Below are 6,059 nucleotides of genomic sequence, written 5' to 3' on the forward strand. Positions count from 1 at the left end.
GACTGAATTTCCTGTGAGGCTACAGTTGGGAATGCAAAGCAAAGAAGCTAATAAGAAAATGAGATGATACATATTTGAACCTGTTCTACACAGATCCTCCACAGCAAGCACGTTTCCCTCCCGCCCAGTTTAAATAAAAATGAAGCACTTTTAGATTTTCAAATATCAGCTGGGTTATTTTTCATTAGTAATTCTTATTTTTACCCTGCTGCCTCCCTTTCTGCCTATTTTTTTCCAGCTGCAATTCTGTGACTTACACATCCTGAAAATGAAAGAGGTTGTTTTTGCCAATAGCAAAGTGCTATGCATCCTTTCAGCCATCTGGAAATGGATTTTTTATTCTTCCCCTCTCCCAGCCACACACGCACGTGCACACACACAACCAAGTCTTTGTCTCTTGGAATCATTTCCCGCACCAAAGCTGATGGCCATGAAAAGAATGCAATAAAAATGTTCCACAGGCTTTAAGAGGCCGAGACAGAATAAACAGGGCAAGTTCCTGGGTACTTGTTCTCATCCAAACTGCCACCTCACGAGGAAGTGATGAATGCAATGGAGCGTATGGTTCAGTGGTTAGAGATTAAGAGAGGTAGTTAAGGCTCCTGTGGTTTTATGTCCTGGCTCTGCTGCAAATCTCCTTTGCCACTAAAAGCAAGTTGCCTACCTGCCTAGTGCCTCAGCCCCCCCCAGCTATAAATAGGGATACAGATACTTTCTAACCCCGTGTGATGATCAATGCGTTCGTGTTTGTAACGTGAGCTGAGCTACAGAGATGAAAGAAGTAATCTAAAGTGAAAATTGCCATGATAGCTCTATGCTGAGACTAATAGAGTCAAGCAGGACAGTCTGGGAGCCAGAGACTAGACTTGATCATCTCTTGCCCAAGGCAAGATTTAAGTGAGCTATGTCACCATGCTATCCAGATGACTGCAGGTCTGCAAGAGGAGGCAAAGAAGAGCCAGAGCCACACTGACTGGTACAAACATGCTTACGGTGTCCAGCTGAGAATGAGTAACAGCTGCTTGCTCATCATCCTGATTTCTGTCACTACTAGTGTTTCTGAATGCTGAAGTGTCCCAATGCTGTGACTCAGGGCTGTGAGTCATGGGCTGTATGTCTCTACCGCATGGAATCACTCACTTGCTCTCTCCGATGAGATTGCAGAAATCGCAGATCATCTTGGGTCTCCTACAGTGGTAAGTCTTAAAAATATAGACAGATATTTACAAACACATCCAGAAAAAAGTCATTCTGTCTCCGCTGACTCTCTATCGGGGATTCGTTTTAGAGATCAATTTCACATGCACACCCCTACCCAAAAAAATCTAGAAAAAGTAGAAGTCTTTTTTTTCCTTCTGTGGACACTTAATTCCTATATCCCCAAAGCTCTAGTAAATCTGGACTAAACAGGATGCAGCACAGGTAGCATTCAACCTTCTGCCTCCCCTGCTTTTACCAGTCACATATTTAGACCTGAAATGCTGACAGCAGGGCGACACGCTGCTTTTTGGCACCGGATCTGCCTCATGCTTGTCCATGCTCTCCAGCCTTCCTGGTAAGAAAGCTTTGATCTAGTAGCATTCTCCTAACCTCAATGCTAGGCTGCAATTAGTTGCACGCAGGGCTGCAGCGGGAGCCCTCTCTGAGCTGGCTGGCAAGACCTCTGAGAAGACACCAGATACTCCCGAGGCATCATCAAGACCTGTGTTGACCACATACAATGCAGCGGACAATTTTCCCATCTACAGACTGCGACAGCAACCAGCTGTGCGTTCAGGAGCTCACCTCCAGTTTATATAAATTCTCTGTTGATACAGGTGCAGCTGAAATGGCTGCCACTTCCTCTTGACGTGAGGGAGCAGGGGCTCACCTCAGCACTGAGGTGCAAAGCCCTGACTGATCTCACTGGCTGGGAACCTCCTGCACTGCCTGCCTGTACAGCACCTAATCGGTGAAGCAGAGGCCCCACGCTGACAAGAGTGGGATTGCCGATACTCCTCTAGTGGCAGCGCGGTTTGTGTTGGCAGAAGAGTGTTTCTGTTGGCATATGCCTCTTCCCTGAATTGATTAAGTCATGCCTGTTTTTGCAAATATCTCTGCAGCAAGGTGTTTTGTTGGTGTAAAGCTGTGGTAAAGAATCACTCTCCCTGCTCACAGCCAGTTTGCATCCTTCCCCTGAAACGAGATAAAAGACTACGGCGGCAAGCTCTCTGAGCGAGCTTTCTGTGTGCCGAGACAGGGTAAGTGCACTTACACGTCTGAACTAATGCGGACAACCCCTGAGATCTGTACTAGGAAAGCAAACACAATGCTCCGAGCACAGGGACTCCCGAGTGATAGGAAGTGACTTCAGCACACCAATTCCTCTATTCCCGTAACTCTCTGTGGGTTGGCCAATAATCCTTATCGTCCTTGCTGAGAAAGGAGTGCCTTTGCTAACTGATTACATCCTCCTTTCCTTACTGTGGTCAGCCAGTTGCTGCATGCCAGAAACAGCTGGTATGATTGATAGATAAGCACACGTCTCAATGCATTTTCCTCTGTCTGCTGTAACCACATCCATCCCTACAGCCTTTCTAGAACAGCAGTTCTAGAAAGGAGTGAAACAACACAGAGCAGTTTTGTTACCAGCACTAGTTTTCTAAAAACACTAATCCAGGGCATCTCAACTTTTCCCATATTTCTGTACAAAATACTGCAGATCTCCATGAAGGCAGGCAGGATGGTCACAACCCTCCCTACCACCCCCCAACAACAGCAATTGCCACAGCCCAACAACCCCTGCAGATGAGGCAATTCATCTGCTGGACCAAGAAGATGCACAGCTCGAGACCCTGAGATATCAGGACCCTGAGATACCACCTCTCAGCTAGCATCTGTGCCCTGCAGTGAGTCAGGGTTGGGTCTAACAAGGCAACCTGAGACTAACCAAGAAATGTGCACGACCAGACTCTTTGAGGACAAGCATGCATGCATTTGGAATTTTACCCCATTTTGATTAAAGCTCTGTGCACCTTGAGTTCAGCAGTTTTGGACAGCCTGAAAGCATTCTTCGAATGCAACAGCACAGTTAAGTAATAAAATGCTTCAGGATCACCTCTACTCCAAGCTCGTCACCCTCTTTTAAGCAGCACATCATGACAAAAGGCATCTCGGGCCAAATTACTCCTCAATTTGAGTCACAGGAGTGACATCAGAGATGGAGGTTGCCCAGCTTGTTAAGTGACTAGAAGATGGCCAATTTTACTTTGGTTTTTTTCTGTACTAGTTCCTGGAATCTGGTTTGTAGACACAGCCCTTTCCTTGCTGTTAGCTCATGCCATGAGGTGGGCAGGGATGTTCAAATAGCATCTTCTTTGACCTTTCTGGTACCAAGGTGATTGTTGTTGCTTTTTTGGAGGCTTCTGAGAAGCTTCCACAAGCCTCTGTCCCCCTAATCTCCTGAACTGCATCTGCAGCATCCAACCACAGTCCCTCCGGAGGGCAGCGTGGCTCTTACAGTGACGACACCACACTCTTAATTTGTTCCAGCCTGTTTCACACTGACATTTTAGCACTGACGTCATCAGCTGCTGAAATTTCATTGCTGCTGCTAAGAATATCAGCCCTTCTCATCCCCCACCTTACTCCAAATAATTATTTATTAATACAGTAGGGATCTAGGCTTATCTTTTCTGACACAAATCAGGTTCTGGTGGTTAAAAGAAGAAGTAAGAACAAAGCACCTAAGATGCTTATATGTTCTGTCAGCCTGGGACCAAAAAAACCCCAAGAGTGTATTGTTAAGTAGTAAGAGTGCTATAAAAAATAAATGGGAAAAGTTCAGACTGATTTGTTTTAAGGCTTCCTTGCCGGGCAGTCTTAGGCACTGTGAATTGCTTAAATAGCCTAGGCTACAGTCCGCCCCGGAAGTCACTTACAAAGCCCCTTCCAAATTCTCCAAGGCTTTGTACCTTGAATATTTGCTTATACTGGTGCAGCATGGGTGTAAAATACTGCCAAATCAGAATTCCCCATTGACTTTGGGGCCTGAACCAAATCCCATTGATTTCCGTGGGAGGATTTCTATTAACTTAAATGGGCATTGAATCAAACCTAAATTGGCAGTGCTCTGCACCCATTTGGCATAGTGTAGTTGTCTGCATAAGGTGGAGAATCAGGTCCAAAGACACTGAGAAATGCTTTAATTAAGAGCATTACTGAGGACACCGAGCTTTTCCATCGTTAAGCTGATAAACTGAATTTGTTCTATCCTTTTAATGGCAAAGGGTCAGATTTTCAAAGACAGTTGGTCTAAAGATGAAGCGCAGTGCTTAGAGGACTTCCAAGAAATGTTTAAAGGCAAATCAGGTGCCGAGGAACCTTTCAAATCAAGAGGTCCGTTAACTTATTTACACGCTTTTGAAAATCCTAAAAGGTACCTATTTGCATTTACGGTAGCCTTATAAATCTAATCATAAGTCCCCGATAACAGTTTGGGGATTTAGTCACCATATGCATCAGCCAGGTTCCTCGTACCCCAGTAGCACCCGCAGCGTTGTTTGTTAGGGCTGGAGCCAAGATGACCACTACCCGCAGCCAGCTCAACCCACCGATTCCTGATCAGCGCCTGGGCCCTCAGAAGCGCACTGAGCAGCAGCTGAGAGCCAGTGGCACCAGGAGCGATAACGGCACAAAGCATTGCCTACAGGTACCTGCCCCCTGTGGCCCCTCCTCACAGAAGGAGACTCACACCTCTGGCAGGGGCAGCAACTCATCCGCAGTCCCTCATGGTCAGGGGTGACAAAGGCCTTTGAACACCAGACACACAGAGGTCCTGGAAATGTTATTTTCAACCAGTGCTGGGGAAGTCAGTGGCTAGCACAGCTTCCGCTCCAGAGGCAGATCTGAACCTAGACGGACTAGCATCCGGTCAAGGAGAAAATTCTCAAAACTTCTTTGTTACCGCTTCCCCATCAACTCTGAGGTCCGGCATCATTTCCTATGTTACTGCTGACCCTCTCGGGCGCCTTCCTCTGCTGCTTTATCTTTAGAAACTGCTGCATTCGTTATCTCCGCATGTGCCTTTACTGCAGAATAAGGGAAGTTTTAGGAGCTGGCCCTTCTGATGGATCCTTTGGTTACTTGGCTGGAGTATTTTGCCTGGCTCTTATTTTCATTTGGACTTGAGTGCTTGGCGTAGTCTTTTTCTGGGAAGCACAGGGAGACTGATCACGAGACACAAAAGACAGACATCTCTGCTTAAAAATCCTAGAGGCCGCAAGAGAGAGAAGATAAGAGCGGCATTTTCACACTAAGATGCCTTCCCCTGAAGTGCCACAGGGGAACAGATCCAGAAAAGGTAGACGCTAGAGACGAAAGCAAAGAGAAAGTGAAAGTGTTGTTAAAGCCGAGCCTTGAAAACGAAGTACAGGAGCTAGGAATGTCTGCTCTGACCCCTGGCAGCCATTCTTGTTCAGCCTGAATCGGTCAGCAAGGTCACATCCCTCTGGGCCGACAGGAGCATATCTCTGAGCTGACATGCTTCTCCCAGAAGACGTCAGGACCAGCTCAGCTGGAAGCCTGAGGGATTGCTGCGGCCACCTGATTTCCTCAAACCTCTGCACTAACCTCTTCCTCCCCATGACTAATTTCCCTGCACCTCCTCCCACACTCGCCCCCAGTTCCTCACCCCCTGCATTTTTATGCACAAAAGAAACTTTCTAGATTATGCCACCTGCTACTGGGATAAATACCAGGTAAAGAGATAGGAATGTACTAGGGGACATGACTCCTACAAACCAAGGAAGGGAAGAAAAATTCCTGCCTGGCATTGGCAGGCACAGGAGCAGCTCTCCAACCAGCTCCTTCTGATAAAACCCCTGCTTCTGGGTTGGAGTTTAAAATGCGCTCTAAAAAACACATTTAAATTGCTAAAAAAGCTGTTCACTACAAACAATAAGGCCTCAGATACCCTCATGCCCGTGTTGGGGAGTCAGTGGGCCAGATGATACCGGAGCTGGTCCCGTTCCAACGGGGTAAGTCACGACTTGGAGCCATGCACTGGAAGCAGAGCTGTG

This window comes from Ciconia boyciana, chromosome 3 (assembly GCF_034638445.1).
Source record: "Ciconia boyciana chromosome 3, ASM3463844v1, whole genome shotgun sequence".
Taxonomy (NCBI): Eukaryota; Metazoa; Chordata; class Aves; order Ciconiiformes; family Ciconiidae; genus Ciconia; species Ciconia boyciana.